At 53.0% G+C, this 13,121-nt stretch overlaps 1 pseudogene; it reads left to right on the top strand.

Annotated features, from left to right (window-relative positions):
• The window catches only part of LOC135536945 (FH2 domain-containing protein 1-like), a 44,351-nt pseudogene that overhangs the window by 12,187 nt on the left and 19,043 nt on the right, over window positions 1-13,121 (top strand).

The raw sequence follows: 13,121 nt of genomic DNA, 5'->3' as shown, positions 1-13,121 counted from the left end.
CTTTTCATGTCTTCCCCCTCTCTCTCCCCCTCTCCTCTCTCCCCTCCTCTCTCCTCTTTTCATGTCTTCCCCCTCTCTCTCCCCCTCTCCTCTCTCCCCTCCTCTCTCCTCTTTTCATGTCTTTCCCCTCTCTCCCCTCCTCTCCTCTTTTCATGTCTTCCCCCTCTCTCTCCCCCTCTCCTCTCTCCCCTCCTCTCTCCTCTTTTCATGTCTTTCCCCTCCCTGTCTCAGTTGTAAGTCCTACAGAAGTTAGTCACTAATAGCCAATCTGCAGTCTTTGTTGTGTTGACTGGATTAAACTGTGGGTGGGTTTCCTGGTACGGAGGGAGTACCCACTTTATAATTGCAGGGAGACCCAGCTGAGGTATTGTGGGGAAAATCCCAGTTATTAAAACTGAAGAGCCAGAGAGGGAGTAAGACAGAGAGAGAAAAGGGTTTTGAGAGGTTCTAGAACTTTCATTCTGGGTTTAGAGAGAAGGGTTCTAGAACATTCCGGGTTTAGAGACAAGGGTTCTAGAACATTCTGGGTTTAGACAGAAGGGTTCTAGAACATTCTGGGTTTAGAGACAAGGGTTCTAGAACATTCTGGGTTTAGACAGAAGGGTTCTAGAACATTCTGGGTTTAGAGACAAGGGTTCTAGAACATTCTGGGTTTAGACAGAAGGGTTCTAGAACATTCTGGGTTTAGAGACAAGGGTTCTAGAACATTCTGGGTTTAGACAGAAGGGTTCTAGAACTCTCATCCATCCTTTGACTTGCCTAGTTAAATAAAGGTTAAATAAAGAATAAATCAATCCTGACTCTGTCTGTCCAGGTCCAACCAGGACATAATAGAGGATATTCGCTATGGCAACAGTCAGTCCTACGGGGCGGAGCTTCTTAAAGAGCTGCTCAAACTACTACCTGAGACCGAAGAGGTGAGACACACACACACACACACACACACACACACTATGAGCTGCTCAAACTACTACCTAAGACCGAAGAGGTGACACACACACACACTCTGTTGATTCTATGTCCCTGTCTCTTCCTCTCAGGTGAAGAAACTTAAAGCGTTCCGAGGCGACCCCTCTAAACTCTCATTGGCCGATTCCTTCATGTTCCTGCTCACCCAAGTGCCCAGGTGAGACCTTAGCCCTGACCCTAGCCCTGACCCTAGCCCCAGTCTGGACCCTACTTTCTGATTGATTAACATGCCATTCAGTATTGAACTATTATGCAAAATTATCCAACTGTGTGTGTTTGTCTGTGTTTGTGTGTGTGTCTGTGTGTGTGTCTGTGTAGTTATGAGGTGCGTATCAAGGCCATGGTACTTAGAGAAGTGTTCCCCCCAGCCTGTGAGAACATGAGTCGCGACATCGACGTCCTACGAACCGCCACAAAAGGTGAGGTCCCCACCTGTCTCCTCTAAATATGAGGTCCCTAAACCCACCTGTCCTAAAGGTCAGGTCCCTAAACCCACCTGTCCTAAAGGTCAGGTCCCTAAACCCACCTGTCCTAAAGGTCAGGTCCCTAAACCCACCTGTCCTAAAGGTCAGGTCCCTAAACCCACCTGTCCTAAAGGTCAGGTCCCTAAACCCACCTGTCTCCTCTAAAGGGTCCCTAAACCCACCTGTCCCCCCTAAACCCCCTAAACCCACCTGTCTCCTCCTAAAGGTCAGGTCCCTAAACCCACCTGTCTCCTCCTAAAGGTCAGGTCCCTAAACCCACCTGTCTCCTCTAAAGGTCAGGTCCCTAAACCCACCTGTCTCCTCCTAAAGGTCAGGTCCCTAAACCCACCTGTCTCCTCTAAAGGTCAGGTCCCTAAACCCACCTGTCTCCTCTAAAGGTCAGGTCCCTAAACCCACCTGTCTCCTCCTAAAGGTCAGGTCCCTAAACCCACCTGTCTCCTCCTAAAGGTCAGGTCCCTAAACCCACCTGTCCTAAAGGTCAGGTCCCTAAACCCACCTGTCCTAAAGGTCAGGTCCCTAAACCCACCTGTCTCCTCCTAAAGGTCAGGTCCCTAAACCCACCTGTCTCCTCTAAAGGTCAGGTCCCTAAACCCACCTGTCTCCTCTAAAGGTCAGGTCCCTAAACCCACCTGTCTCCTCTAAAGGTCAGGTCCCTAAACCCACCTGTCCTAAAGGTCAGGTCCCTAAACCCACCTGTCTCCTCCTAAAGGTCAGGTCCCTAAACCCACCTGTCTCCTCTAAAGGTCAGGTCCCTAAACCCACCTGTCTCCTCTAAAGGTCAGGTCCCTAAACCCACCTGTCTCCTCCTAAAGGTCAGGTCCCTAAACCCACCTGTCTCCTCCTAAAGGTCAGGTCCCTAAACCCACCTGTCTCCTCTAAAGGTCAGGTCCCTAAACCCACCTGTCTCCTCTCCCTAAAGGTCAGGTCCCTAAACCCACCTGTCTCCTCTAAAGGTCAGGTCCCTAAACCCACCTGTCTCCTCTAAAGGTCAGGTCCCTAAACCCACCTGTCTCCTCTAAAGGTCAGGTCCCTAAACCCACCTGTCTCCTCCCTAAACCCACCTGTCTCCTCTAAAGGTCAGGTCCCTAAACCCACCTGTCTCCTCTAAAGGTCAGGTCCCTAAACCCACCTGTCTCCTCTAAAGGTCAGGTCCCTAAACCCACCTGTCTCCTCTAAAGGTCAGGTCCCTAAACCCACCTGTCTCCTCTAAAGGTCAGGTCCCTAAACCCACCTGTCTCCTCCTAAAGGTCAGGTCCCTAAACCCACCTGTCTCCTCCTAAAGGTCAGGTCCCTAAACCCACCTGTCTCCTCTAAAGGTCAGGTCCCTAAACCCACCTGTCTCCTCTAAAGGTCAGGTCCCTAAACCCACCTGTCTCCTCTAAAGGTCAGGTCCCTAAACCCACCTGTCTCCTCTAAAGGTCAGGTCCCTAAACCCACCTGTCTCCTCTAAAGGTCAGGTCCCTAAACCCACCTGTCTCCTCTAAAGGTCAGGTCCCTAAACCCACCTGTCTCCTCTAAAGGTCAGGTCCCTAAACCCACCTGTCTCCTCTAAAGGTCAGGTCCCTAAACCCACCTGTCTCCTCTAAAGGTCAGGTCCCTAAACCCACCTGTCTCCTCTAAGGTCCCTAGTCTCCTCTAAAGGTCCCTAAACCCACCTGTCTCCTCTAAAGGTCAGGTCCCTAAACCCACCTGTCTCCTCTAAAGGTCAGGTCCCTAAACCCACCTGTCTCCTCTAAAGGTCAGGTCCCTAAACCCACCTGTCTCCTCTAAAGGTCAGGTCCCTAAACCCACCTGTCTCCTCTAAAGGTCAGGTCCCTAAACCCACCTGTCTCCTCCTAAAGGTCAGGTCCCTAAACCCACCTGTCTCCTCTAAAGGTCAGGTCCCTAAACCCACCTGTCTCCTCTAAAGGTCAGGTCCCTAAACCCACCTGTCTCCTCCTAAAGGTCAGGTCCCTAAACCCACCTGTCTCCTCCTAAAGGTCAGGTCCCTAAACCCACCTGTCTCCTCCTAAAGGTCAGGTCCCTAAACCCACCTAAAAGGTCCCCTAAACCTGTCTCCTCCTAAAGGTCAGGTCCCTAAACCCACCTGTCTCCTCTAAAGGTCAGGTCCCTAAACCCACCTGTCTCCTCCTAAAGGTCAGGTCCCTAAACCCACCTGTCTCCTCTAAAGGTCAGGTCCCTAAACCCACCTGTCTCCTCCTAAAGGTCAGGTCCCTAAACCCACCTGTCTCCTCTAAAGGTCAGGTCCCTAAACCCACCTGTCTCCTCTAAAGGTCAGGTCCCTAAACCCACCTGTCTCCTCTAAAGGTCAGGTCCCTAAACCCACCTGTCTCCTCTAAAGGTCAGGTCCCTAAACCCACCTGTCTCCTCTAAAGGTCAGGTCCCTAAACCCACCTGTCTCCTCTAAAGGTCAGGTCTCCCACCTGTCTCCTCCTAAAGGTCAGGTCCCTAAACCCACCTGTCTCCTCTAAAGGTCAGGTCCCTAAACCCAGGTCCCTAAACCCACCTGTCTCCTCTAAAGGTCAGGTCCCTAAACCCACCTGTCTCCTCTAAAGGTCAGGTCCCTAAACCCACCTGTCTCCTCTAAAGGTCAGGTCCCTAAACCCACCTGTCTCCTCTAAAGGTCAGGTCCCTAAACCCACCTGTCTCCTCTAAAGGTCAGGTCCCTAAACCCACCTGTCTCCTCTAAAGGTCAGGTCCCTAAACCCACCTGTCTCCTCTAAAGGTCAGGTCCCTAAACCCACCTGTCTCCTCTAAAGGTCAGGTCCCCAGGTCTCCTAAAGGTCAGGTCCCTAAACCCACCTGTCTCCTCTAAAGGTCAGGTCCCTAAACCCACCTGTCTCCTCCTAAAGGTCAGGTCCCTAAACCCACCTGTCTCCTCTAAAGGTCAGGTCCCTAAACCCACCTGGTCCCTAAACCCACCTGTCTCCTCTAAAGGTCAGGTCCCTAAACCCACCTGTCTCCTCCTAAAGGTCAGGTCCCTAAACCCACCTGTCTCCTCTAAAGGTCAGGTCCCTAAACCCACCTGTCTCCTCTAAAGGTCAGGTCCCTAAACCCACCTGTCTCCTCTAAAGGTCAGGTCCCTAAACCCACCTGTCTCCTCTAAAGGTCAGGTCCCTAAACCCACCTGTCTCCTCTAAAGGTCAGGTCCCTAAACCCACCTGTCTCCTCTAAAGGTCAGGTCCCTAAACCCACCTGTCTCCTCTAAAGGTCAGGTCCCTAAACCCACCTGTCTCCTCTAAAGGTCAGGTCCCTAAACCCACCTGTCTCCTCTAAAGGTCAGGTCCCTAAACCCACCTGTCTCCTCTAAAGGTCAGGTCCCTAAACCCACCTGTCTCCTCTAAAGGTCAGGTCCCTAAACCCACCTGTCTCCTCTAAAGGTCAGGTCCCTAAACCCACCTGTCTCCTCTAAAGGTCAGGTCCCTAAACCCACCTGTCTCCTCCTAAAGGTCAGGTCCCTAAACCCACCTGTCTCCTCTAAAGGTCAGGTCCCTAAACCCACCTGTCTCCTCCTAAAGGTCAGGTCCCTAAACCCACCTGTCTCCTCTAAAGGTCCCCTAAACCCACCTGTCTCCTCTAAAGGTCAGGTCCCTAAACCCACCTGTCTCCTCCTAAAGGTCAGGTCCCTAAACCCACCTGTCTCCTCCTAAAGGTCAGGTCCCTAAACCCACCTGTCTCCTCTAAAGGTCAGGTCCCTAAACCCACCTGTCTCCTCTAAAGGTCAGGTCCCTAAACCCACCTGTCTCCTCCTAAAGGTCAGGTCCCTAAACCCACCTGTCTCCTCTAAAGGTCAGGTCCTAAACCCACCTGTCTCCTCTAAGGTCAGGTCCCTAAACCCACCTGTCTCCTCCTAAAGGTCAGGTCCCTAAACCCACCTGTCTCCTCCTAAAGGTCAGGTCCCTAAACCCACCTGTCTCCTCTAAAGGTCAGGTCCCTAAACCCACCTGTCTCCTCTAAAGGTCAGGTCCCCACCTGTCTCCTCCTAAAGGTCAGGTCCCTAAACCCACCTGTCTCCTCTAAAGGTCCCTAGGTCCCTAAACCCACCTGTCTCCTCTAAAGGTCAGGTCCCTAAACCCACCTGTCTCCTCTAAAGGTCAGGTCCCTAAACCCACCTGTCTCCTCTAAAGGTCAGGTCCCCACCTGTCTCCTCTAAAGGTCAGGTCCCTAAACCCACCTGTCTCCTCTAAAGGTCAGGTCCCTAAACCCACCTGTCTCCTCTAAAGGTCCCAGGTCCCTAAACCCACCTGTCTCCTCTAAAGGTCAGGTCCCTAAACCCACCTGTCTCCTCTAAAGGTCAGGTCCCTAAACCCACCTGTCTCCTCTAAAGGTCAGGTCCCCCACCTGTCTCCTCTAAAGGTCAGGTCCCTAAACCCACCTGTCTCCTCTAAAGGTCAGGTCCCTAAACCCACCTGTCTCCTCCTAAAGGTCAGGTCCCTAAACCCACCTGTCTCCTCTAAAGGTCAGGTCCCTAAACCCACCTGTCTCCTCCTAAAGGTCCCTAAACCCACCTGTCTCCTCTAAAGGTCAGGTCCCTAAACCCACCTGTCTCCTCTAAAGGTCAGGTCCCTAAACCCACCTGTCTCCTCCTAAAGGTCAGGTCCCTAAACCCACCTGTCTCCTCCTAAAGGTCAGGTCCCTAAACCCACCTGTCTCCTCTAAAGGTCAGGTCCCTAAACCCACCTGTCTCCTCTAAAGGTCAGGTCCCTAAACCCACCTGTCTCCTCTAAAGGTCAGGTCCCTAAACCCACCTGTCTCCTCTAAAGGTCAGGTCCCTAAAAGGTCAGGTCCCTAAACCCACCTGTCTCCTCTAAAGGTCAGGTCCCTAAACCCACCTGTCTCCTCTAAAGGTCAGGTCCCTAAACCCACCTGTCTCCTCTAAAGGTCAGGTCCCTAAACCCACCTGTCTCCTCCTAAAGGTCAGGTCCCTAAACCCACCTGTCTCCTCCTAAAGGTCAGGTCCCTAAACCCACCTGTCTCCTCTAAAGGTCAGGTCCCTAAACCCACCTGTCTCCTCTAAAGGTCAGGTCCCTAAACCCACCTGTCTCCTCCTAAAGGTCAGGTCCCTAAACCCACCTGTCTCCTCTAAAGGTCAGGTCCCTAAACCCACCTGTCTCCTCTAAAGGTCAGGTCCCTAAACCCACCTGTCTCCTCCTAAAGGTCAGGTCCCTAAACCCACCTGTCTCCTCTAAAGGTCAGGTCCCTAAACCCACCTGTCTCCTCTAAAGGTCAGGTCCCTAAACCCACCTGTCTCCTCTAAAGGTCAGGTCCCTAAACCCACCTGTCTCCTCTAAAGGTCAGGTCCCTAAACCCACCTGTCTCCTCTAAAGGTCAGGTCCCTAAACCCACCTGTCTCCTCCTAAAGGTCAGGTCCCTAAACCCACCTGTCTCCTCCTAAAGGTCAGGTCCCTAAACCCACCTGTCTCCTCTAAAGGTCAGGTCCCTAAACCCACCTGTCTCCTCTAAAGGTCAGGTCCCTAAACCCACCTGTCTCCTCCTAAAGGTCAGGTCCCTAAACCCACCTGTCTCCTCTAAAGGTCAGGTCCCTAAACCCACCTGTCTCCTCCTAAAGGTCAGGTCCCTAAACCCACCTGTCTCCTCTAAAGGTCAGGTCCCTAAACCCACCTGTCTCCTCCTAAAGGTCAGGTCCCTAAACCCACCTGTCTCCTCTAAAGGTCAGGTCCCTAAACCCACCTGTCTCCTCTAAAGGTCAGGTCCCTAAACCCACCTGTCTCCTCCTAAAGGTCCCCACCTGTCCCTAAACCCCCACCTGTCTCCTCCTAAAGGTCAGGTCCCTAAACCCACCTGTCTCCTCCTAAAGGTCAGGTCCCTAAACCCACCTGTCTCCTCCTAAAGGTCAGGTCCCTAAACCCACCTGTCTCCTCCTAAAGGTCAGGTCCCTAAACCCACCTGTCTCCTCCTAAAGGTCAGGTCCCTAAACCCACCTGTCTCCTCCTAAAGGTCAGGTCCCTAAACCCACCTGTCTCCTCTAAAGGTCAGGTCCCTAAACCCACCTGTCTCCTCTAAAGGTCAGGTCCCTAAACCCACCTGTCTCCTCTAAAGGTCAGGTCCCTAAACCCACCTGTCTCCTCTAAAGGTCAGGTCCCTAAACCCACCTGTCTCCTCTCCCTAAACCCACCTGTCTCCTCTAAAGGTCAGGTCCCTAAACCCACCTGTCTCCTCTAAAGGTCAGGTCCCTAAACCCACCTGTCTCCTCCTAAAGGTCAGGTCCCTAAACCCACCTGTCTCCTCCTAAAGGTCAGGTCCCTAAACCCACCTGTCTCCTCTAAAGGTCAGGTCCCTAAACCCACCTGTCTCCTCTAAAGGTCAGGTCCCTAAACCCACCTGTCTCCTCTAAAGGTCAGGTCCCTAAACCCACCTGTCTCCTCTAAAGGTCAGGTCCCTAAACCCACCTGTCTCCTCTAAAGGTCAGGTCCCTAAACCCACCTGTCTCCTCTAAAGGTCAGGTCCCTAAACCCACCTGTCTCCTCTAAAGGTCAGGTCCCTAAACCCACCTGTCTCCTCTAAAGGTCAGGTCCCTAAACCCACCTGTCTCCTCTAAAGGTCAGGTCCCTAAACCCACCTGTCTCCTCTAAAGGTCAGGTCCCTAAACCCACCTGTCTCCTCCTAAAGGTCAGGTCCCTAAACCCACCTGTCTCCTCTAAAGGTCAGGTCCCCACCTGTCTCCTCTAAAGGTCAGGTCCCTAAACCCACCTGTCTCCTCCTAAAGGTCAGGTCCCTAAACCCCTGTCTCCTCCTGTCTCCTCTAAAGGTCAGGTCCCTAAACCCACCTGTCTCCTCTAAAGGTCAGGTCCCTAAACCCACCTGTCTCCTCCTAAAGGTCAGGTCCCTAAACCCACCTGTCTCCTCTAAAGGTCAGGTCCCTAAACCCACCTGTCTCCTCTCTAAAGGTCAGGTCCCTAAACCCACCTGTCTCCTCTAAAGGTCAGGTCCCTAAACCCACCTGTCTCCTCTAAAGGTCAGGTCCCTAAACCCACCTGTCTCCTCCTAAAGGTCAGGTCCCTAAACCCACCTGTCTCCTCTAAAGGTCAGGTCCCTAAACCCACCTGTCTCCTCCTAAAGGTCAGGTCCCTAAACCCACCTGTCTCCTCTAAAGGTCAGGTCCCTAAACCCACCTGTCTCCTCTAAAGGTCAGGTCCCTAAACCCCCTGTCTCCTCTAAAGGTCAGGTCCCTAAACCCACCTGTCTCCTCTAAAGGTCAGGTCCCTAAACCCACCTGTCTCCTCTAAAGGTCAGGTCCCTAAACCCACCTGTCTCCTCTAAAGGTCAGGTCCCTAAACCCACCTGTCTCCTCTAAAGGTCAGGTCCCCACCTGTCTCCTCTAAAGGTCAGGTCCCTAAACCCACCTGTCTCCTCTAAAGGTCAGGTCCCTAAACCCACCTGTCTCCTCTAAAGGTCAGGTCCCTAAACCCACCTGTCTCCTCTAAAGGTCAGGTCCCTAAACCCACCTGTCTCCTCCTAAAGGTCAGGTCCCTAAACCCACCTGTCTCCTCAGGTCCCTAAACCCACCTGTCTCCTCTAAAGGTCAGGTCCCTAAACCCACCTGTCTCCTCTAAAGGTCAGGTCCCTAAACCCACCTGTCTCCTCCTAAAGGTCAGGTCCCTAAACCCACCTGTCTCCTCTAAACCTGTCAGGTCCCTAAACCCACCTGTCTCCTCCTAAAGGTCAGGTCCCTAAACCCACCTGTCTCCTCCTAAAGGTCAGGTCCCTAAACCCACCTGTCTCCTCTAAAGGTCAGGTCCCTAAACCCACCTGTCTCCTCTAAAGGTCAGGTCCCTAAACCCACCTGTCTCCTCTAAAGGTCAGGTCCCTAAACCCACCTGTCTCCTCTAAAGGTCAGGTCCCTAAACCCACCTGTCTCCTCCTAAAGGTCAGGTCCCTAAACCCACCTGTCTCCTCTAAAGGTCAGGTCCCTAAACCCACCTGTCTCCTCTAAAGGTCAGGTCCCTAAACCCACCTGTCTCCTCCTAAAGGTCAGGTCCCTAAACCCACCTGTCTCCTCTAAAGGTCAGGTCCCTAAACCCACCTGTCTCCTCTAAAGGTCAGGTCCCTAAACCCACCTGTCTCCTCCTAAAGGTCAGGTCCCTAAACCCACCTGTCTCCTCTAAAGGTCAGGTCCCTAAACCCACCTGTCTCCTCTAAAGGTCAGGTCCCTAAACCCACCTGTCTCCTCTAAAGGTCAGGTCCCTAAACCCACCTGTCTCCTCTAAAGGTCAGGTCCCTAAACCCACCTGTCTCCTCTAAAGGTCAGGTCCCTAAACCCACCTGTCTCCTCTAAAGGTCAGGTCCCTAAACCCACCTGTCTCCTCTAAAGGTCAGGTCCCTAAACCCACCTGTCTCCTCTAAAGGTCAGGTCCCTAAACCCACCTGTCTCCTCTAAAGGTCAGGTCCCTCTAAAGGTCCCACCTGTCTCCTCCTAAAGGTCAGGTCCCCACCTGTCTCCTCTAAAGGTCAGGTCCCTAAACCCACCTGTCTCCTCGTAAGGTCAGGTCCCGAAACCCACCTGTCTCCTCCTAAAGGTCAGGTCCCTAAACCCACCTGTCTCCTCTAAAGGTCAGGTCCCTAAACCCACCTGTCTCCTCAGGTCCCTAAACCTGGTCAGGTCCCTAAACCCACCTGTCTCCTCTAAAGGTCAGGTCCCTAAACCCACCTGTCTCCTCCTAAAGGTCAGGTCCCTAAACCCACCTGTCTCCTCCCCTAAACCCACCTGGTCAGGTCCCTAAACCCACCTGTCTCCTCTAAAGGTCAGGTCCCTAAACCCACCTGTCTCCTCTAAAGGTCAGGTCCCTAAACCCACCTGTCTCCTCTAAAGGTCAGGTCCCCCCACCTGTCTCCTCTAAAGGTCAGGTCCCTAAACCCACCTGTCTCCTCTAAAGGTCAGGTCCCTAAACCCACCTGTCTCCTCTAAAGGTCAGGTCCCTAAACCCACCTGTCTCCTCTAAAGGTCAGGTCCCTAAACCCACCTGTCTCCTCCTAAACCCACCTGTCTCCTCCTAAAGGTCAGGTCCCCACCTGTCTCCTCTAAAGGTCAGGTCCCTAAACCCACCTGTCTCCTCTAAAGGTCAGGTCCCTAAACCCACCTGTCTCCTCCTAAAGGTCAGGTCCCTAAACCCACCTAAAGGTCAGGTCCCTAAACCCACCTGTCTCCTCTAAAGGTCAGGTCCCTAAACCCACCTGTCTCCTCTAAAGGTCAGGTCCCTAAACCCACCTGTCTCCTCCCTAAACCCACCTGGTCAGGTCCCTAAACCCACCTGTCTCCTCTAAAGGTCAGGTCCCTAAACCCACCTGTCTCCTCTAAAGGTCAGGTCCCTAAACCCACCTGTCTCCTCTAAAGGTCAGGTCCCTAAACCCACCTGTCTCCTCTAAAGGTCAGGTCCCTAAACCCACCTGTCTCCCTCCCACCTGTCTCCTCTAAAGGTCAGGTCCCTAAACCCACCTGTCTCCTCTAAAGGTCAGGTCCCTAAACCCACCTGTCTCCTCCTAAAGGTCAGGTCCCTAAACCCACCTGTCTCCTCTAAAGGTCAGGTCCCTAAAGGTCAGGTCCCTACCTGTCCTAAAGGTCAGGTCCCTAAACCCACCTGTCTCCTCTAAAGGTCAGGTCCCTAAACCCACCTGTCTCCTCCTAAAGGTCAGGTCCCTAAACCCACCTGTCTCCTCTAAAGGTCAGGTCCCTAAACCCACCTGTCTCCTCCTAAAGGTCAGGTCCCTAAACCCACCTGTCTCCTCCTAAAGGTCAGGTCCCTAAACCCACCTGTCTCCTCTAAAGGTCAGGTCCCTAAACCCACCTGTCTCCTCCTAAAGGTCAGGTCCCTAAACCCACCTGTCTCCTCCTAAAGGTCAGGTCCCTAAACCCACCTGTCTCCTCCTAAAGGTCAGGTCCCTAAACCCACCTGTCTCCTCCTAAAGGTCAGGTCCCTAAACCCACCTGTCTCCTCCTAAAGGTCAGGTCCCTAAACCCACCTGTCTCCTCTAAATATGAGGTCCCTAAACCCACCTGTCTCCTCTAAAGGTCAGGTCCCTAAACCCACCTGTCTCCTCTAAAGGTCAGGTCCCTAAACCCACCTGTCTCCTCTAAAGGTCAGGTCCCTAAACCCACCTGTCTCCTCTAAAGGTCAGGTCCCTAAACCCACCTGTCTCCTCTAAAGGTCAGGTCCCTAAACCCACCTGTCTCCTCCTAAAGGTCAGGTCCCTAAACCCACCTGTCTCCTCCTAAAGGTCAGGTCCCTAAACCCACCTGTCTCCTCTAAAGGTCAGGTCCCTAAACCCACCTGTCTCCTCTAAAGGTCAGGTCCCCACCTGTCTCCTCTAAAGGTCAGGTCCCTAAACCCACCTGTCTCCTCTAAAGGTCAGGTCCCTAAACCCACCTGTCTCCTCTAAAGGTCAGGTCCCCACCTGTCTCCTCTAAAGGTCAGGTCCCTAAACCCACCTGTCTCCTCTAAAGGTCAGGTCCCTAAACCCACCTGTCTCCTCCTAAAGGTCAGGTCCCTAAACCCACCTGTCTCCTCTAAAGGTCAGGTCCCTAAACCCACCTGTCTCCTCCTAAAGGTCAGGTCCCTAAACCCACCTGTCTCCTCTAAAGGTCAGGTCCCTAAACCCACCTGTCTCCTCTAAAGGTCAGGTCCCTAAACCCACCTGTCTCCTCCTAAAGGTCAGGTCCCCACCTGTCTCCTCTAAAGGTCAGGTCCCTAAACCCACCTGTCTCCTCTAAAGGTCAGGTCCCTAAACCCACCTGTCTCCTCCTAAAGGTCAGGTCCCTAAACCCACCTGTCTCCTCTAAAGGTCAGGTCCCTAAACCCACCTGTCTCCTCCTAAAGGTCAGGTCCCCACCTGTCTCCTCTAAAGGTCAGGTCCCTAAACCCACCTGTCTCCTCCTAAAGGTCAGGTCCCTAAACCCACCTGTCTCCTCCTAAAGGTCAGGTCCCTAAACCCACCTGTCTCCTCTAAAGGTCAGGTCCCTAAACCCACCTGTCTCCTCCTAAAGGTCAGGTCCCTAAACCCACCTGTCTCCTCTAAAGGTCAGGTCCCTAAACCCACCAGTCTCCTCTAAAGGTCAGGTCCCTAAACCCACCTGTCTCCTCTAAAGGTCAGGTCCCTAAACCCACCTGTCTCCTCTAAAGGTCAGGTCCCTAAACCCACCTGTCTCCTCTAAAGGTCAGGTCCCTAAACCCACCTGTCTCCTCTAAAGGTCAAGTCCCTAAACCCACCTGTCTCCTCCTAAAGGTCAGGTCCCCACCTGTCTCCTCCTAAAGGTCAGGTCCCTAAACCCACCTGTCTCCTCCTAAAGGTCAGGTCCCTAAACCCACCTGTCTGCTCTAAAGGTCAGGTCCCTAAACCCACCTGTCTCCTCCTAAAGGTCAGGTCCCTAAACCCACCTGTCTCCTCTAAAGGTCAGGTCCCTAAACCCACCTGTCTCCTCCTAAAGGTCAGGTCCCTAAACCCACCTGTCTCCTCCTAAAGGTCAGGTCCCTAAACCCACCTGTCTCCTCTAAATATGAGGTCCCTAAACCCACCTGTCTCCTCTAAAGGTCAGGTCCCTAAACCCACCTGTCTCCTCTAAAGGTCAGGTCCCTAAACCCACCTGTCTCCTCTAAAGGTCAGGTCCCTAAACCCACCTGTCTCCTCTAAAGGTCAGGTCCCCACCTGTCTCCT

Source organism: Oncorhynchus masou, unplaced genomic scaffold (genome assembly GCF_036934945.1).
Source record: "Oncorhynchus masou masou isolate Uvic2021 unplaced genomic scaffold, UVic_Omas_1.1 unplaced_scaffold_686, whole genome shotgun sequence".
NCBI lineage: Eukaryota > Metazoa > Chordata > Actinopteri > Salmoniformes > Salmonidae > Oncorhynchus > Oncorhynchus masou.
This window is presented reverse-complemented; position numbering and strand designations above follow the sequence as displayed.